Below are 21,619 nucleotides of genomic sequence, written 5' to 3' on the forward strand. Positions count from 1 at the left end.
ATGGTATTATAGGAATGAATAAGAAACACCAAATCCCTACTTTCAGGGAGTTTATATTTAAGAGCAGGAAGAGTAGGTGTGTGTGAATATATATGAACTATGAAAAAAACCAAGGCAAAGTAAAGCAGATAGAGAGTTGGAAGGGAAAAAATGCTATTTAGCTATAGTGGTCAGGAAAGCCCTCCATGATGAGGTAACATTTGAGCAGAGTTATGAGAGGTGAGTAAATGAGTCATGTGGCTGTCTGGACGGAAACTCTTTCAGGTGGAGCGAACAGCAAATGTGCATGTCCTGAAGTAGCAACATTCCTGTCATGTTTTAGGAATAGTAAGGACAAACATGACTGTGGTTGAGCACACAAGGAGGAGGGTAAAGAAATGAGATGAGAAAAGAATTGTGGCAATTTTATATTTGTCTGTAAATTCTGTACTACCCCTCCCTTCAAAAAGAGAAGCCTAATTCTTCTCCCCTTAAATATGGGCCAGATTTAGGGACTTGGGTCTAATAAATAGAATATGATAAAGGGATGCTATGTGACTTCTGAGGCTAGGTCATAAAAAAAACAGCTTGTGCTTGCCCTCTCTCTTGGGTCACTCATTCTGGAGAAAACTACATGCCAGGTTATAAAGACACTCAAGCAACCTAGAAAGAAGCAAACATGGCGAGGATCAGAGGACTCCCACCAAGAACTAGCCTGCCATGCCAGTTAGTGTTCAATACAGAAAGTACATTACCTGATTAAAAAAAAAAAATCACCCTAGCTGCTTTGTGAATATACTGTGGAAGGACATGGTGGAAGTAGATAATTACAGGATTCCAGATAAAGGAATATTTTGGCTTATATTAGAGCAGTAACAATACAGAAAGTCAAGAGGTATTTAAATTTCAGATAAATTTAAATTTCAGATAAAAGCTGACAGGATTGGTTAATACATGGGATGTGGAGTGTGAAACCAAAAAAAGAGTCAAGTGTGACTCCAAGATTTCTGGCCTGAGGATCCAGAAAAAAAGGAAGTTGAACTGGGGAAACTGGGGTTATAACAAGTTTGGCAGTTTGGTTTTAGATGTTTTAAAATTTAGATGCCTATTAAACTTCAAGTGGAGATGTTAAGAAGGCAATTGGATGTGGAGTTTCAAGTTCAGAACAAGGTTGGTTTTAAGAATGTAATTCTTGGTATTTAGGGAAATAAGAGTCATAGACTTGAGTGAGCTGAATTAGCTAATGAGTGAAAATAGATGAGAAGACAATCAGCAGCAAGCACTGAGCCATTGCAATATTTTGATGTCTGGAGAAAGAGAAGGAATTATCAAAGGAAACAGAAATGGAGTTAGTAACTAGTGATGTAGAAAGAATGAATGAAGGAGTGGTATATCAGAAACCACGTTAAGAAAGATTCGAAATAGAAAGAAATATTAACTGGATCAGATACTTGTTGAGTAAGATGAAAATTTATTATAGGATTCCTCTTAGAGTAGGTTAAAGAAAGAATGGGAGTGTTAAGATGCATATGGTAAGCCTTAGAACAACCACTAAGAAAATAACTAAAAAATATATATTTTGGAGAAATAACTAAAAGAATTAAAATGCTACACTAGAATATATTTACTTAATGCAAAAGAAAGTAGAAAAGGAAAAATAAGACAAAAAAGATATGAAACATATAATAAATAAGAATTAAAATGACAGGGGCGCCTGGGTGGCTCATTTGGTTAAGTGGCTGCCTTTGGCTCAGGTCATGATCCTGGGGTCCTGGGATTGAGCCCCACGTCTGGCTCCCTGCTCAGTGGAGAGCCTGCTTCTCCCTCTCCCTCTGCCTGCCACTCTGCCTACTTGTTCTCTCTCTCTCTCTGTCAAATAAAAATATAAAATTAAAAAAAAAGAATTAAAATGGCAGATATAAGTCTACTTATATCAATAATAATATTAAATGTGAATGGATCAAACAGTCTAATCAAAAGGTGGAGATTGTTAGCCTCAATTAAAAAAAAACAAAAAGCTCCAGGTATATGCTATCTTCAGGATAATTAGATAGCCAAACTATGGAAAGAGCCCAAGTGTCCATCAACTGATGAATGGATAAAGAAGATGTGGCATATATAATCAATGGAATATTACTCAGACATCAAAAAGAATGAAATCTTGCCATTTGCAATGATGTGGATGGAGCTAGAGTGTATTATGCTAAGCGAAATAAGTCAAAGACAAATACCATATGATTTCACTCATATGTGGGATTTAGGAAGCAAAAAGGATGAACATATGGGAAAGGAAAAAAGAAAAAAGAGAGCGGGGGGGGGAAGCAAACCATAAGAGACTCTTAACGTTAGAGAACGAACTGAGGGTTGATGGAGGGAGGTAGGTGGGGGATGGACTAAATGGGTGATGGGTATCAAGGAGGGCACTTGCTATGATGAGCACTGGTTTATATGTAAGTGATGAATCACTAAATTCTACTCCCGAAACCAATATTACACTATATATTAACTAACTAGAATTTAAATAAAAATTTTGGAAAAAAAATAAAAATAAAATTTTTTTCAAATAAAAAAATAAAGTTATAAGTGGGTTGAAAGTAAAAGGATGGAAATAGATATAACATGCACACAACAATCATTAGAAAGTTGGCAATATTAGGGGTGCCTGGTTGTTTCAGTTGGTAGAGCATGTGACTCCTGATCTTTGGGTTGTGAATTCAAACTCCATATTGGGCATAGAGAAAGAAGAAAGGAAAAAGAAGAAAAGAAAGAAAGAAAGAAAGAAAGAAAGAAAGAAAGAAAGAAAGAAAGAAAGAAAGAAAGAAAGAGAAAGAAAGAAAAGAAAGAAAGAAAAGAAAGAAAGAAAAAAGAAAGAAAAAGAAAAAGAAAAGAAGGGAAAGAAAGGAAAGAAAGAAAAGGAAGGAAGGAAGGAAGAAAGGAAGGAAGGAAGAGAGAGAGGGAGAAGGAAGGAAGAAAGAAAGGAAGGAAGGAAGGAGACAATATTAATATCAGGAAAAAATGGACTTTAAAAAACAGCCTTGTTATATATAAAGAGGAATATTTTATTATTAAAAAAAGGTCAAATCATTTGAAAGATACAACAATTATAAACATATGCACCAAACAGAGCCCAAAATATATGAGGCAAGAATTGACAGAACTGAAGAGAGAAATAGATAATTCTACAATAATAGCTAGAGACTTCAATTTCCCTCTTTAGGTAATGGGTAGAATAACTAGACATAAGATCGACAAGGAAATAGAACACTTGAATAGCACTATAAACCAACTAAACTTAATAGGTATCTATAATACACTACATATAACAATAGTGGTATATCCATTCTCAAGTGCACATAGAACTTTCTATGGTAGGCTATAAAACAGCATCAACATATTTAAAAGGATTAAAATTCTTTTTTAATGTTTTTTCTCAGAGGGAGTGAAATTAAAAATCAATAACAAATTTGGAAAATTCACAAATATGTGGAAATTAAACAATACACAAATCATTAAACACCATTAAGAAAGTGAAAAGACATCCCACAGTATGGAAGCAAATAACTGAAAATCATATATCTGACAAGGAACTTCTATCTAGGATATATAGAGAAGTCTTACAACTTGATAAGAAAAAGCCAGCCCAATTAAAAACTGGGCAAAGGATATGACTAGGCATTTCCCCAAAGAAAATATACAAATGACCAATGAACACATGAATAGTTGCTCAAAATCAGTAGCCATCAGGGAAATGTAAGTCAACACCATTTCCTACTCACTAGGATGGCTATAATAAAAAGACAGATTACAACCAAGTTTTGACTAAAACTGTTGGAACTGAAACCCTTGTACATTGCTGATGGGAATGTAAAATGATGCAGCCACTTTGGAAAATAGTCTGGCAGTTACTCAAAATGTTAAACACAGATTTATTATACGACCCAGCAATTCCACTGCTAGGTTTGTAAATTATTTATCCACACAAAATCTTGAGAATTGAAAAAGAAATTAAAACTTATGCTCACACAAAAACTTGTATATGAGCGTTCATAGTGACACTGTTCATAATAGCTACAAACCACATGTTTATTAATTAGCAAATGGATAAACAAAATATGGTGTAGCCATGCAATGGAATATTATTTGGCCATAAGAAGAAATGAAGTACCGATACATGCTTCAATATAGATGAGCTTTAAAAATATGCTAAGTGAAAGAAGCCAGTCACAAAAGACCACATATTGTGTGATTCTATTTATATGAAATGTCTACAATAGGCAAAACTATAGGGACGGAAAGTAAATTAGGGGTTGCTTAGGGCCTGGAGGTGAATTGAGGAAAATGGGGAGAAACGACCAATTGGGTATAGAATTTCTTCTTGAAGTGATGAAAATGTTCTCAAATTGATTGTGGTGATGGTTGATAACTTGGTGAATATACTAAAAATTATTGAATGCTTTAAGTGGGTGAATTTTATGGTATGTAAATTATATCTCAATAAAGCTATAACTGAAAAGAGGAGAGAGAAAATGAGAGAATTACAGAACACTTGAAAAGACCAACTCTTTCTCGGAGTTTGCTATACAAGGGCAGAGAAATGGGACAGAAGCTGGGGAGAAATGTGGGGTCAAGGTACGGCTAGTTTCTAAGTGGAAGACATTACATGTTTTTATTTTTTTATTTTTTAAAGATTTATTTATTTATTTGACAGAGAGAGAGAGAGAAGGAGAAAGAACACAAGCAGGGGGAGTGGGAGAGGGAGAAGCAGGCTTCCCACTGAGCAGGGAACCCGATGCGGGGCTCAATCTCAGGACCCTGGGATCACGACTGAGCCGAAGGCAGACGCTTAACCGACTGAGCCACCCGGGTGCCCCACATGTTTTTATTTTAATTGATGTTCCAGTGGGTGGTGATGCAGGAGAGAGAAATAGGCAGGAGGTGATGAGATCCTTTGCAGAAGTAGAGGAGTTGGTCTGGAGTCAAAGCACAACCTTGCAGCTCCTCACTGCAGTGGGGCAGGCACAGAGTATGGCTGCAGACATGCAAAGGCTAGAAGGTTGGTGCTGTTGCACTGAGGAAATTCTTTGTGAACGGGAAGAGAGAAAGAGGAACCGAGAGAGAAAAGAGCAGCAACAGGGAATCTGAGTGATGAGCCTGAGGGATCTGAGGGGGTAGGAAAGGGTACTGACAGAAACGTACCAACAACCCACGACCATGATTGCTCTTGATAAGCCCTCCCTGGCCCCGGATCCCTAGGGACTGTGCTTTAGTTACTCAGTGAGGGAACTGCAGCCAGGTTTCCCACTTTAAAGCATTCAGGTCCCATGGTGGGGGAGGGGGTTGGTAACAAAGGCACGGCCGCCGTACATCTCTAGCCCCATGGCACATTTTACTCACCCTGGTTTCCCTCACCTGGTTTGCTTGTCACCTCATCCACCCTCTCCCTGCCTGACTCCTAACCCAGCAAGATTGATCTTAGATTCATCCATATACTTAGAAGTTCAAATCTCTACTTGACTTCGAAATCTCTCTGCTATGAACTCACTGTCTCACCCCAGCTTGGCCTGGCCTTGGTTTGCTGTTCCCAGCTTGGCTCTGACAACTCCTAGTGATCTCACCCCACTGTGGAGCCTAGATAGGACTGTTGTGTTCTAAAAGGTCACCAGTCAATGGGGTGTTTGGAACGCAAAGAATTTCCCCATAGAAAAAAATTATTATAAATAGTGGTATGGTTCCCAGGCCAATCTACAAAGGCCTATTTAACCAACCATGGTGCTGACCTAGCTGTCCTAAGCCATGGGGCCCCCTAAGTCTAGCGAGGTTGACCCAGGGGTAATAGACAAGAGAGTGGAACCCATGACAACGTAACAGTTCCCATGGAAACACGGAGGGAGAACTCCCGAGGCAGAGGAGGCAGGAAAGAGGTTGAAGAGTATGTCAGCTGGCGTCCAAGCAGAAGTGAAGCTTGCAGAGCAGAGGGCACCCAGCCTGGAGGGGGCTCACAGAGTGCAACTAGCAGAGGCTGGGGAGCAGAGGCGAGCCCCCCAGATCTTTGATAAGCAGAAAAACATCATGACCGGACTCCCTTGAACGGCAGAGTAAGTCAACACCATTTCCTACTCACTGCCCTCCAGCTCCCTCTGCCTCTTTCTGCCCCCGTTCCTATGAAGTTCCCGACTTTTCTCTGGCCCTCTGACCACTCACCCCATCCTGCTTACTGGAGGACCTCTGCTTGCGGGCTACGCACTTAGTGAGACCGACTCTCCTTGGTTTGCACACTTTTTGGTTGAGAGAGGAGTTTATTTTGGCTGCCTCACGCCTACTCCATTTTCCAACCTTACCTTCAGTCAGTGCATCCTAAGCTCCTTTATGGGAATCCCTCTCTTCCACGGCTACGAACTGGGGGACTGTTGATCAAGGCACCACGGCCTCTGCCAGCCATACCTTCGAGTCCGCCGGATCTAGCTCACTCTTTAGGCTTTCCTTCAATGTGCAAGTGGATTGTTCTGAGCTTGAGTCGGCCAGATTCACAAACAATGATCTCCAATACACACATGATATCAGAATGTTCCATTCATCACCTATTTTATATTTTCTAGTAAACTCCCCAAATGCTCGCCTGTCACTTGGCCCCAGTCGACTCCTGCACAGACTTGCAATTCCCTATGTGCCCTGCTTGCCTGGCTCCCCCCGAATCACTGCTGCTCAGAACCCACTGGGACCCCTGCCGTTGCTCTCCCCAGCAAGGTTTGGGCTGAAAGGGAAGCAAATACCCGTAAGTTTTCCTTCTTAGCCCCTGTCATGTCTTTCCCTTCAAATTACACATCCCCAAGTCCTCCAGGCCCATGTGTCTCAGAATCATGTGTGTGACTGAAAATAAATAATAATAATAATAAAAAATGCAGATCCACAGGTCCCGACCTCAGGAATTCTATTTCAGTAGGTCTGAGCACGGAGCCCAGGAATCTGCATTTCTATGAATACCCCCGGAGATGCTGAGGCCCGCGGTCTGGGAAGTGCTGCTGTGTGGCCACGCCGGTCATCTCACACACCCGTCAGCCTCGCCGTTCACGCGGGCTGGTGCCCCCACAGAGTCCTCCCGCATGACAGCTCAAGGTTTTCGGCAAATATTTCTTTCAGTTTTCATGGAGGGTGAGAGGGCCCCACATGGAGAACTGCTAACAGAGATAACAGATAACAGTTCCAACCCCATGGATCGATTGGCAAATTTTAGTCCGTTTTTGCCGAGTTGAATCTTGGTAAAATTTTTTTGACTGGTGAGGCGGAGGAAATCTGCATATTGATGAAGTTGCAGATATGTTGGCCCAAAGATACGCACACTTACAGCCATTCCCTTTTCGTCATCATTTGACAACCTGAAGCCTAAAAACCCTTGTGCACAATGAGCTAGTAACCATCCCAACCCAGCTGATTGAGGAGAATAGAAGTTAAAAAAAAAAAATCAGAGCCTTGGATTCGTAAGCACTCAGTATATTAACACTGTCCCAGAGAAGGCTTCGTGCATCAGACTATGAGGAACAGCCCCACATCGAAGCAGGAGGAGAGACCAACCCAGAGCACAAAGGGATTTTCTAGCCCTCAATTCTGTCCTTCTGTGGAATGGAAAATAGCAGACACGTTGGCAGCAAGACAAAGCAAATGGTCTCTCAGACTTTTGAAAAGTATTCTATTACATGCATTTCTTAATGATATCTAGCATTAATCTAAAACTAACACCCAAGACCAACTCCACAGTATTTTATGATTATTAAATGATAGAACATTCTCAGTGTCTGGGAGCAGACATTTTCGCAGGGGAGGTGGCCAGGATTGCTAGCTAAAAGGCTTGTTTTCTTTGTTTCAACATTTTCCTCTCTAACTTCCTATCACTCCCTTCCTTTAAAAAAAAAAAAAAAAAAAAACTATTTGTAGTAGCTGCTCTAGTTTCTGCCCTTAGAAATCTGCTCTATTTATTAACTACTCCTCCGGTGAAGAAATTCCACTGAAATTCCTTCAGGGCCTGGCTGCCTTTCAGCTTCTCTTTGCACATTCCTGCCTCTATGTATGTCACCATCTTAAATAGCTGAGCCTTCTGTGCTTTAATAAGGTCTCTCTATAATCTTTTTTTTTTAAGAACACAGACCTAGTTTTGCTAAGTTTCTGAATACCTTAGATTGTAAAGCCCCCATAATACTCTAATTAATTTCTGTTCTACCTCGTCTGCATCCTCACTGGTCGGCTAATAACATAAGGACCAGAACTGACCTCATTACAATAACTTCTTACATTTCTTACATCGTAATCGAAATGATTCCTCCAGGCTGGTATTTGAATTACATCCCCCCCACCCTGCTCCCACCCACAACCCCCTAGAGGTGCCAAGTTAAAGATTTAGATGTGCATTCTTCATAGATTCCAATTTTCTGGGTTCCAAATTTGGGGTACTAAATTTTTTAAAAGGCATATTCTTTTTCTTTGCTAAGTTCATGACATGTCCAAGCATTGCATTTCTGCATAAAAGAAAACTAAATAACACAAAGCTTGGTACTGAATTACCATCAGCTAGAATTTACCAAGAAAAAAGGAAGGAAGGAAGAAGGAAAGAAGGAAGGAAGGAAGGGAGGGAGGGAGGGAGGAAGGAAGGAAAGAGGAAGGAAGGAAGGAAACTGCAAACATCCTATTGTCTTTTTTATGACAGAGCCTTCCTTGAAAAGAAGCTTTCAGAATTTCTTAGGAAGAGCATCCCCCCTTAGGGTATAAGGAGTCAGCAAATATTTCATCCTGATTTTACCCAGATAGAGGCTTTCAAGGCGTGGTCCTGTGAGAAAATCCCAGAACTCTTTTCACAAATTCAGATTAGTGAAGTATTTCATGAATGCTTCTTCCTCCTTCCCCAGTCCTACCTCATTCCCCTTCTTTAGTTACCTCCAGACCCTTGATTGTGAATTGTAGCAAAACCAGTATTGGAGCATAGCATTTACTGGCTGTTTTCGCTGCTTCCTGACAAAGGCAAAAAGTACCCTCATCACTTGTTGACACCCCTTCAGTCTCCCGCTCCAGTGGCCTTCTGACGTCTCCCATCAAGCTCCCGCGTGGCCTTCTGACGTCTCCCATCAAGCTCCGGTGTGCTCTCCAGGCAATGGTGCTCTATGACAGCTGCATGTGTCACCATCCTGAATAGTGATGTATCAAATGCTAACTTGGGGCTCGACAAGGCCCCGCTCTGGCTCCTTGTCCCAGCTCTTTGAGTTTTCTCCCTCCTGGGGGTGAGATTTTCCTGTACCTATACAGAAAATTCCCACTGATTCCCAGTGATTTTTAATTTATGGGTTTGCATAGTCATAAAGCTCACTATGGCTTGGGCAGCTCTGTGCTTTTCTCGCCGAATCATATTCTATGGTTTATATTCAGTGCAAACTGTATCTTAAATCATGTCACACAAATGAAAACTGAATGTTAGGGAGAAAATGATTTAGACACTTTATTGCCGGTTAAGTTATATTTGAAGATCTCCCGACGCACACTGCTCAGTGGCAGCGGCTGATTTTGTCGCAGAGCATGATTCCCCATCCCCTCGGAAACAAAGCCCCATTTCCCTTGAGAAGCTCCAACTCCCCAGTGAACCCAGAGGCACAGCTTCCCCCTACTCTGAAACCCAGGGGGAAGCTCACCTGGGCTGGGCCACTTGCAGGCCTCCCCAGCTAGGCCAACCAGAATCTCTCCCTGAGAGTGACACTCAGGTGCTGGATGGAGGAAGCCCTCTCGGTGTAGCGTTGGATAAAATGGGATGGTGCAGCCTGGAGCTAGTGACGGCATCTTCTCTGCCATGTGGAGATGGCCAAGCTGCAAAATGAGGCCAAGCGGAGGCAAGAGTCCAGAAATGAGCCCATAGGTCATGTCTCTGAGACTCTGGTACCAAAAGTTCTGTGAGTTACTCTGTCGTCTTGAGCTTCTTCTGTGAGCTCACTTCTGTGAGCCTTCAGGACCCTTAAAATCTATGAGAACTCATATATTATTTTATGCTTTAGATCATTTGACTTGGGTTTCAGCCACTTGCAGCCAAACATGCTCTAAAATCTGTTCCGGGGCGCCTGGGTGGCTCAGTTGATTAAGCGACTGCCTTCGGCTCAGGTCATGATCCTGGAGTCCCTGGATCCAGTCCCGCATCGGGCTCCCTGCTCGGCGGGGAGTCTGCTTCTCCCTCTGACCCTCCCCCCTCTCATGTGCTTGCTCTCTCTCATTCTCTCTCTCTCAAATAAATAAATAAAAAATCTTTAAAAAAATAAAAATAAAAAAATAAAATAAAATAAAATCTGTTCCACTGTGAAGGGTGGAAATGTTCAGGAGGCTGCACTGTCCAAAGGCCACTCCGAGAAACAGGGGAATGGGGCTCTCATCGAATTAAGGTGACCATGGAATAGATTGAGTCCTAGTAGAGGCCCTGGAAATGTTTGATCACAAAAGTATCCAAAGTTTACAGGGAAGGGAGTTAACCTCAAGATCAGTGACTGCACAAAAGGGCTGATGCAAAAAAGACAATGAGCGGCAGGAGCTACAGTGTTGCAAAGAAAAGTAGAATAGAGCAGCCAAGCAGAAAGCTGAAGATAAAAAACAACGGATGGGTTCAACCTGTAATAATAATAATAGGAACGGCACACACACCTCACAGAATTATTGCAAAGACTCAAATGAGTTACTCTGTAAAAAGAGCTTTGAACAATGCCTGACACACAGGAAGCGCCATCAAAGTGCTAGCCATTACTGTTATCATCCCAGCCGGGTTGGAAATACTGGAGTGCTACTTGGCTGTGAGCTAAGAGAGCAGACTGTCTCTTAACCCCAGACCGCGCCAGCTCCACCTTCTCAAGGCGCCACCCCTCCTGCCTCAAGATGCATCACATACCCCCACCCTACCTCAGTACTTACTTCTGAAAATGTTTCAATTTTCTAGCAGCAAGACTTTTCTGGTTCAAAGGAAATCTGAAATGTATTCTCCCCATATGAAAAATGATCAATATTCCTTTATTCTCCTCTGCCTCTGATTTATTTCCAGGCTGTGTTTGGTTCTTTGGTTGATTCTTGTATTGCTTCGTTGGTTTTATAGTCTCAAAATAATCCAGATTACCAGAGATAACTATCGCAGAAAGTGCTTTTTTTTTTTTTTTTAAGTAGCTTACTTTACATTCTTGGGAAATTCTTTAAACAAAGAGAAATTGCAAGACAATGTTGAAATATGCACAAAAATGGTATATGATGTATTAAGAATGTGTTATTTTTATTATGAATTTCAGTTAGAATATATTTTAAATTAATTCTAATCCAATATTTGCAGTGCCCTTAATTTACTTCTATAATCTTGTGGTAGGTAAAATTCTAACATGGACCCCAAGACATATCCCCTGGTATACCTACTCTATATAATCTCCTCCCCTTGAGTGGGAAGGACCTGTGATTATGATAGGATAGCACTCTCATAATTAGGTTAAATTATGTGGCAAAGGTGAAGGGATTTTGTTGGTGTAAACAAGGACATTATTCAGTCAACTTCAAGCTAATCAAATGGTTAGCCTAGGTGGGCCTGACCTAATCAGGTGAGTCCCTAAAAGAGACACAAAGCGGTAGCGGCTACTCTCCACTGGCCTTGAAGAAGTAAGCTGACAAGCTGTGAGAGGGCCACATAAAAGTGGCCTCTAGAAGCTAAGAGTGACTCCTGGCCAATAAACAGCAGGAAAATGTCGTCAATCCTGAAATCTCAAAAAGACTGAATTTTGGCAAAACAAGCAAGCAAGCAAACAAACAACGACAAAACAAAACAAAAAAAAAATTGATCTTGAAAAGAACCCTGAGCCTCAGGTGAGATCACAGCCTTAGCCAATACTTTGATATCAGCCTTGAGAGACCCTGAGCCAAAGACCCAATTAATCCATACCTGGATTCCTGAGCTACGGCAACAATGAGATAAAAAAATTATTCTCAACCACCAAGTTAGTACTAATGTGTTACTCAGCAGGAGAAAACTAATACAAACTGTATGGAAAAGAGTATGTGCTAAACGTTGGTGGACGCCCACCTAGCAGCTGGGGTATTCTAAGAGACTTCCCCGAAGTTGATACGGTATCTTCAGAAAAAAGCCACTGGAGGAATAAAATGCTTGGCAAGGGCAGCACTGGGAGAAGGAAGCCTGAGTAATAAATAGCAGTGTCAGGGCACCTGGGTGATGAGTACATTAAGCGGCTGCCTTCGGCTCAGGTCATGATCCCAGGGTCCTGGGATCGAGCCCCGCATTGGGCTCCCTTCTCACAGGGAGCCTGCTTCTCCCTCTCCTCCCAGCTTGTGCTTTCTCTCGCTGTCTCTCTCTCTCTCTCTCTCAAATAAATAAATAAAATCTTTTTAAAAAATAAATAAATAAATAGCAGTGTCTGTAGCCTAGGGAGAGATGAATAGCTAGGAATCTGTTAGTGGTGTCAAAAGTACCTTCTGTGAGCACATCAGTGGGGGAAAAAGGATATAAGACATGAAAGAGGGCTATAAGATTATAAATAACATTTATCTTTTGATTCTGATTATTAAAATAATATATACTCCTTGACAGAAATTTAGAAATGTACAGCAAAGAAGTATAAAAGAAAATACACTTTTCTCACGTAGTCGTAAGCACACACAGTTTGTGTCTTGCTTTCTTTAACCTAATTGGTCTGTGTTCTCCTGGGTTCATGTCATCTGCATCATTTGTAAAGGTAGCATACTATTCTATCTCATGCTGTACACTATGATTTACTTAACTATTTCCCTATTTTGGGGAGTTCAAGCTGTCTTTAATTTAAAAACATTTATTCTGAACTTGGGAAAAGTCTTCAAGCATCAGAATCTGTGGGAAATAGTATTCATTTACAGAACTTCTTGCTCTGGCATATTTGATGACAGTCACCACTTTAAAACGGTGGAACACCAATCTAGTTAGGGGTTCCTGCTATGTAAAATCCTATCTTATCCTTAGAGTTTCCTCTGTCCTCGGGTATTCTTTTTGTTCAAACATGCTCAGGCTTGATCCAGATTACTTGTTCTCATTGCAATTTCCTCCCCTGGGAAATCTGTTCTTTCCTGCCCTCTCTCTCTCTGTCTCCTTTGTAAACATTAAGGTATGACATGAGATTTGTTCTAAGTAATGTTTGCTTTCTCTTTTAGTAAAAGGCATCTTCCATTTCAGAGAAAGCCCTATTGTCGCTATCACTAATAACTCATTCCTTGTGCACATGCAAACTAAGCCCTACAAGCCTCCAGGCGATCCCCCCCCTCGCCCCTCCCCTTCTCCCACTGTATGTCTTTCATTTGTCATGTTTTTCTTGCACTCTTAAATTTACTTCGTAATCTCTCCCACTTGCCTCTGTCTATGCTGTCCTATGTTTCCACTCAGCGCAGAGAAGCCACAGAAACCCAGGGCTAGTGGCTTGGTCTTGAAGGCAGGCCTTGGGTTCTGGCTCACCTTTGATCTTTGATGGGTGACTGGTACCCCAAATGGGAGAGGGGCTCTGTAAGGGAGATGCCCTGTACCATGTCTTCTTTGGGAGGTAATGTGACATGGGTCTTAGAGTCGTCCGTCAGACTCAAGGTGAGGTGTCTGGGGGTGAGGTCTGGGTAGCAATACTTTCAAAAGCTCCCAGGTGATGCTAATGAGCAGCCCAGATTGAGAACTTTACACCAGCTCTTCTGCTGTGCTGAGAGGGAACTGACAAGGGATGAGGGCCTCTCCCACAGCTAGCTGCTCTTGAGGTCTTCTGACTGCTGGTTCTCACCCCTTTTCTGGCTGAACTTACCTCAAAATCCTCTGGCTCCCTCATAGGGCATCCTTGTGAGCTCTTCAAAGGACTGTAAGTGCTTCCCCACTGCCCTGCTCTGAGGACCCACTCCTGCTGACCTTCCTCGCCCCTCCTCAGCTCTCATCACTAACAATTCACCCCCCTTCCTGTTAGGATTCCCTCAACCAGCCTTTCTCTTGTGGGTGGAGCAAAGACTCCAGCCTAATGGTATTTGTGGGATAGTCCATGGTGCATGGGAAACTCAGGCCAAATGGTGGTGGCTCAGTCTCCTCCCTTGCACCCTCTACCCTAGTCCTGCTGTCCTTGTCCCATCCTCTTTTGCCCTGCTTGGGCAGGAAGCAGGTAAATCAACATGTCCTCTGCCTAAGCAGACATCCAACTGGGGTCTTCCCACAAGTTTGTGATACCTACACACAATATTAGAGCCCCACCTCCCCTTTGAGCTTGGCAGAAGTCGGGTAGGAAGCACAAATAGCTCTCCTTGGGTGATGGTGGGGAATAACCTCAGATGATGAACACTAAGATCCTGCTAACTTCTGTTCCCGTTGTCCTCTCTCTTCGATAGTATTCTGCATATGTAACTGGTTTGGGGGTGGGGAGAAGGCTGTTTTAGAAGAAGCCCTCGGACAGCATATGGTACCATTTTTTTACCAGCTCTCTTTAGAGTTGAAGTCTAGCTGGACACTACATTCATCTGGGCACTTTAAAAATATATCTGTGTCCTAAGTCCAAGCCCTAGTGGACTTTTTTTTTTTTTTTTAACTCATCTGGGAGAAATCTGACTTCTGTGGGGGTTTTTTCTTTCTTAACTCTTTTTGTTTTTTTTTATTAAAAATTTTTGAGATAATGTTAGATTCACAGGCAATTGTAAAAACTAATACAGAGAGATCTTATGTGCCCTTTACCCAGTTCTCCCCAATGGCGACATCTTGCAAATCTATAGTAGAATGTCACATCAGGATATTGACAGTGATAGTAGTCGAGATACAGAACATTTTCATCAAGCACAAGTTGCAACACTAATCGGTTCTCTCTGACAAAAATATATAATTTTGTCACTTCGAGAATGTTGTATAAATGGAATCATACAGTAGGTTACATTTGGGGTTTATCACTCTGCAGAATTCTCTGGAGATTCACCCAGGTTGTTGCACGTCTCATGTATCAAGAGCTTGTTTCCTTTTTATTGCTAAGTGGTATTCCGTGGTACATACCTGTGTGTACCATTTGTTTAACCATTCACCTGTTGAAATTCTAGGTTGTTCATAGTTTTCTACTATTATGAATAAAACAGCTATGAGCATTCATGGACTGGTGTTTGCATGAACATAAGTTTTCATTTCTCTAGGATAAATGCCCAAGAGTACAATTACTGGGTTTTACGGTAGTTGCATGTTTAGTTTTATAAGAAATTGCATTGCTTCATGGTCCAAGATAGTTCTTTGAATGTCAGAGATTGTTGACTGAATTCCAGATGACAGAAAGGAGGATGAGCAGAAGGGCAAAAAAAAAGGGTCCTCGCCAATTACGGCACTTCCCTTTACTCAGTCTTCCCAGAAGTTATAGACAATCCTTGTACTGTGTCTTACAGCAAACAGTTATCTGACAACACCTTGCTGCAAAAGAGTCTGGGAAAGGCTATCTCATCTGAGTGCATTGCCACTCTGAATATAACGGCAGTAACAAACAATCAAAATCTTAGAGGCTTAAAACAACAAAGGCTTATTTTCCTCTCACATTACATAACCAATCTGGATGTTTAGGGCTCTGATCCATGATGTCTTCACTCTGAAACCCAAAACCACTATCAGAAATGTTGCTAGTCATCCTAGTAGAGAGAGAGTATGAATCTCACTCTGGCTCTTAAAGTTTACATTTTATCGGCCAAAGCAAGTCACATAGTGAATCTACAAAGGGACAGAAAAGTGTAATTTTCCCATTTATCAAAGGGAGAGGGACGTCTGGGTGGCTCAGTGGGTTAAGCGTCCGAGTCTTGATTTCAGCTCAGGTCGTGGTCTCAGTATTGCAAGATTGAGCCCCGTGTCTGGTGCTGCACTGGAGCGGGCAGGGAGCCTGCTTAGGATTCTCTCTCTCCCTCTCCCTCTGCTCCTCCCTGATCCCCTCTAGAAAAAACAAAACAAAACAAAACAAAAAAACACAACAACAAAAGAGGGGGAGGAATGGAATGATTTCATAATTATGAATAATAGCATCACAGTTGAGGAGGAAAGGGAGCATGGATGTTGGGAGAGGAAGTAGTCTTTGCCACAATTTCAATCTTCTATGTGTTTATAATCTGGTTTTGTAAACTGTGTATTTGTAACTTCCTCTTGCTCTATCTCTTGTTATTGATGATCCTAGCATTTTAATTATCATTACCTAAATATGCTATGCTACTTCATTACTTAGTGCATATATGAACGGACTTTGTTCTCCATGGAATGTCCTTCCACTTCTTAACGTCAATGTTCTCAAAACTCCGCTCAGATTTCCTTAAGCTCCATTCCCTGTGCCACAGCCCCATTAGGATTAGGTACAGCTAGAACAGTTCCATAGTCCCAACCTAATCAGGCAGCTCTGTTCCACATAATCCTTGGGGATCTGGGGTCCTTCTACTTTTCGCCATGTCACTCTTTGCATGCCACCACATGTCAGTTTGGCTGCTTGAATTCCAACCATCATGTCTTTACTCCAGCCGATAGAAAGGATGGGAGGTCAAAGAATGAGGCACACAACTCTCGTCCAAAGATCTTTCTCATTAGTTGCAAATGCTACTTCCCATTAGATCCTGTTAACCAGAACTTAGTCACAGAGCTATACCGTGCTTCAAGGGAGTCTGGAAAAATGTTATCTTTTTCTGGTCAAGTGTGTGTTTGAGTCAAAACTGAGGTTCTGTTACTAACTAAGAAAAGATGATACTGAGAGAGACTGAGGGATAAATAGGAGTCTGCCCCACAAAGATGATCACACCAGTCCATTTTTTCATCTTCCCTTTCTGTCTTCATTCAGTTGATACTTAACTGTTGAGTTCCTATTGTCTAGCTGTAAGCAAAACAAGCATGGTTCCTACACTTCTGAAAGCTTTCAAATATCAGGCAAAATATCACCCAGATGAACCAATGATTACAAATTTCGATTAGTGCAATAAAGGGAAATTTTGCTAAGAGGGAGATTAATGGGGTTAGAGGCTAATTTAGATGGAAAGAGGGATCAGGGAAAGGCTTTTGAGGGCTGTGGGGAGAAGTATAGCTGGGAGAAGCTGGCACAGAATCAGGGGCAGGGGGACCATGCCGGGGAGAGGGGGAAATATCTGCAAAATGCCCTGAGGAAAGAAGGGACTCCGTATCTTCGGAAACCAGTAGGAAGGCCCATGTGCTTAGAACCCAGTGACAGACAAGAGAGGTGTGAGATGCAGCTGGAAATGTTGGCAGGAGCCAGACCCCAGGACTTTGCAGGTCATACTAAGAATTTTGGATTTTGTTCTAAATGCATTAGGAAGGCACTGGAAGATTTTAGGAAGAAGAGTGACGTGAGTACCAGACACTAAGCAAGTAAGGAAGTTAAGAGAGTGTTTTTCCTTTTTCATGGGTAACATTTTCCCATACTTTCTACTGCTATTTTTATCATTCTTTGTATAATCATTTTTTAAGACATTTTTCCTTCTCCTATCCAGATTCACGCAGTAATATTTGCATTCTTTTGAATTGGCCTTGTTAAAATTCATCATTGGTTTATTTTTATTCTTTCTTAGGTCCCTGTTTTTCATTTGCCTATGATGCAGAAAATGATGCAGAAAAACACAGAGTGATTCATTCAAGAAAAAGAAATGGTTATTTAAGGTACCAAAATTTAAGACCGATGCCCAGTCTTCCTTCTTATACAACTGTTATCAGGCCTATTTTGTGATGTCACAAACTACAGACTTCTAGATTCATCATTGGCCTCACAGCCCCAAAGATGAGATGAAAAGAAGGACACAGTGGGATTCTTGTGGCTACTTCTTCCAGGCTTCAGCCCTGCTGTAGTTCCCATATCCTGATTTGGATCTTGGCCCTTGACTCCTGGCGATACATACCCTGGCCTGATGATTTCCGTGACCTCATTAGACTTCTGTCCCCAGGCTTTCTCTACAGGCCTAGGCCCGAGCCTTGATGCCAGCCTGAGGATCTCTGTTTCAAGCCTTGAGTCTTCACTTTGGGGACATATTTTTTTATTTTTAATATCTTTATATTTACATCTAGCCATCACGAGTCTAGGCAAATCAGAAAAAAATTTGCTGAGAGAGTAATTAATGGGGAAGGAGGCTAATTTAGATGGAAGGATGGATCAGGGAAAGCCTTTGAGGGGGTATAGGGAGAAATGTGGCTGAGTACCCCCTTCAGTGGGCTGGAGGGAAGGACGGCTCACTTCTTGTACCAGCACTGTGCTAGGTACTGGGATTCAAGAATACTTTGTCGGAAGGGAAGGATTCACATAAAGACAGCTCTTTAGCTGAGACTGAAGCATCAGCAGAGGTAACCAGGTGAGTACAACATGGAGGCACATTTCAGGGAGAGGAAGAACACAGGTACAAGTGTGTAGATAAGCAAGCATAGCCTGTTGCAGAGCTGTGACATGTGAGGGCTAGTGTAAGGGGGTGAGGGTGCAAGAAGCAGAGCATCAAGATGAGACACTGGAGAGCTAAACAGCTCTCTGTGACATGGAGGGCCTTGTGTCCTGTAGGTGATGGAGAGCAATTAAAACATTTTAAGCAGGAAAATGAAATGAGAAAATCTTTCTATCAGAATGCACTTTCTGAGAGTAATGTGGAGGAAAGATTTGAGGGTGTGGGCCTGGAAACAGGGAGGGCAGTTTTTGAAGTAGTCTATTTAAGGGTTGGTGAAAAACTGAACTTGAGTAATGGGGGTAAGAATCAAGTTATTGAGAAAGACACAGCCGGGAAGGCAGAATGGACACACCTTGAGGAATAATTGGATAAGCAGTGTGAGTGACAGTCAGGGGTCAAAGATGCATCCTCAGTTGGCAGTTGGTGCCATTGAATGATGCTAATCACCATGTTAAGCAATAAAGGGAGAAGAGCAAGTTTGGTAGGAAAGATGATGAGTTCATTTTCAGACATGTTGAGTCAACGAATATGAATGGGCATAAAGCAAGTTGACTTTAGCTCTAACCATTTCCATTTCATTTTTTGTTTTGTTTTGTTTTGTTTTTTACTGGATGTAAAAGCTAAGAGTAAAGGAGATTAGCACAAAAGAAAGATCAGTAAAGGAAGAACTAGGATATAAGAGCAAGCAATCACACTGCTATAAAACTCATGACTGGCCATTCATTTCACAAATATTCACAGAACACATACAATCTGCAAGGTAGCATTCTGTAGAAATTTCATAGGTCACTAAGCAATACATATAAAACATAAGCTTAAAATGTAATAGAAATATAATACTAACATTTAATTAGTTATCATACAGGGCTACAAAAGTGCCAAAAACAAATGCAAAAGTGGCAACTACCCTTATAATTGACTGCTTATAAGATCTAGTAGTCATAAAAAGAAAAGATCTAATAGTCATAATCTTACTTAAGTGATTAAATATTTCACTCATGTTGTTTCCTGGTATGACACAATATGAAATGAATAGCAACATCTAAAAAGCATTCTTGCCAAAAAATTTTAACTTGAATTTAGTCAAGCTTTTATACCTACCTTCCAGATTATGAAATAATGTACGAAGTTTAGGAATAAGTCCAGCAGCACCAAGGGGGGAAAATCAGAAAAAAAATCTAGACTGTGGAAAATTCTAGAAGACAACTTTTGGCCCTCAAAAAGTCAATGTCATAGAGAAAAAAAAAATCCTAGATTTGTTCCAGATTAAGAGAAGCTTAAAAAAGAAAAGAAAAGACACAATAATCAAATACAATGATTTAACATTGATTGCATTACTTTGAAGAAATCACTATAAAAAGCATTTGGGGAACAAGTGAGGAAACATTAATAGGAACTGGAGTATTAGATGATATTAGGGAGATATTATTACTTTCCCTAAGTGATAATAGTGTTGAGGTTGATAGAAAAATACTTATTTTTAGAAGAAGGATGTCAACGAATTTAAAGGCTACGTTATTCAGAATCAAGAAAACAGAACTTGGGACCGCCTGGACAGCATCCACCCTGCAAGCATAAGCCCCCTGCCCTCACGGGTCTACACCACCACCACTTCACCATGGATGATGATATGCTGCGCTCACGGTCAACAACAGCTCCCACACGTGCAAGGCCAACCTCGCCGACCACAAAGCCCCCCAGGCCATCTTCCCCCTATCGTGGCGCCCCTGGCCCCAGAGCGTTATGGTGGGCGTGGGCCAGAAGGACTCCTACATGGGCTACAAGGCCCAGAGCAAGAGGGGTATCCTGACCCTGAAGTGCCCCATCAAGCACGACATGGAAAAGATCTGGCACCACACCTTCTACAACAAGCTGTGTGTGGCCTCTAAGGAGCACCCCATGCTGCTGAGTGGCTACAGCTTCACCACCACTGCTGAGCAGGAAATTGTGTGTGACATCAAGGACAAGCTGTGCTACGTTGCCCTGGACTTCGAACAGGAGATGGCCACCAGAGCCTCCAGCTCCTCCCTGGAGCAGAGCCGTGAGCTCTTGGATGGGCAGGCCATCACCATTGGCATCGCCATTGGTTCCGCTGCCCCGAGGAGCTCTTCCAGCCTTCCTTCCTGGACACACAATCCTGTGCCATCCTCGAAACTACCTTCAACTCCAACATGAAGTGTGATGTCGACAACCACAGGGTCCTCGAGGTCAACATGGGGCTATCTGGTGGCACCACCATGGCCTCAGCATTGCTGACAAGATGCAAGCGATCACCACCCTGGCGCCCAACATGATGAAGATCAAGATCATTGCACCACCTGAGCTCAAGTACTCTGTGTGGATCGGCAGCTCCATCCTGGCCTTGCTGTCCACCTTCCAGCAGATGCAGATCAGCAAGCAAACAGGAGTACGACAAGTCTTGCCCCTCCATCATCCACCACAAGTGCTTCTAGGTGGGCTCACTGCATTACACCCTTTTTTGACAAAACCTGACTTGTGCAGAATGCGAGATGAGACTGGCATGGCTTTATTTGTTTGTTTGTTTCTTTTAATTTGTTTTGTTTGGTTTTGGTTTTGGATTTTTTGGTGGGGGTTTTGTTTGTTTTGTTTTTTGGCACTTGACTCAGGATTTAAAAACTGGAACGGTGAAGGTGACAACAGTTGGTTGAAGTATCCCTAAAGTTCTATGATGTGGCAGAGGACTGATTATACATTACTCTCTTTTTTTAATAGTCATTCCAAATATCATGAGATGCATTGTTACAGGAAGTCCCTTGTCTTCCCAAAACAACCCCATTTTTCCCTGAAGAGAAGGACTACTCTTCCCCAGAGTCTACACAGGAGAGGGTGATGCCATTGCTTGTGTAAATTATGTGGTCCGATTTTTTTTAATCTTCACCTTAATACTTGTTGTTTTTGTTTTATTTTGAATGGTCTGCCATCATGGCTCCCCTCTTTGTTCCCCCAGCTTGAGATGTATGAAGGCTTTTGGTCTCCCTGAGAGTGCAGTTGAGGCATGGAAGCAGCCAGGGCTTACCTGTACATGGACTTGAATCCAGTTCAATAGAGTGCACATCTTAAAGGAAAAAAAGGAAAGGAAGAAAAAAAGAAAGAAGAAAGAAAGAAAGAAAGGAAAGAAAGAAAGAAAGAAAGAAAGAAAGAAAGAAAGAAAGAAGAAAGAAAGAAAGAAAGAAAGAAAGAAAGAAAGAAAGAAAGAAAG

At 41.9% G+C, this 21,619-nt stretch overlaps 1 pseudogene; it reads left to right on the plus strand.

The window, feature by feature from the left end:
* The first annotated feature begins 20,142 nt into the window (after positions 1 to 20,142).
* LOC116631027 lies at positions 20,143 to 20,852 on the plus strand (annotated as a pseudogene).
* The last annotated feature ends 767 nt before the right edge of the window (positions 20,853 to 21,619 follow it).

This window comes from Phoca vitulina, unplaced genomic scaffold, assembly GCF_004348235.1.
Source record: "Phoca vitulina isolate PV1807 unplaced genomic scaffold, GSC_HSeal_1.0 scaffold1, whole genome shotgun sequence".
NCBI classification, from domain to species: Eukaryota; Metazoa; Chordata; class Mammalia; order Carnivora; family Phocidae; genus Phoca; species Phoca vitulina.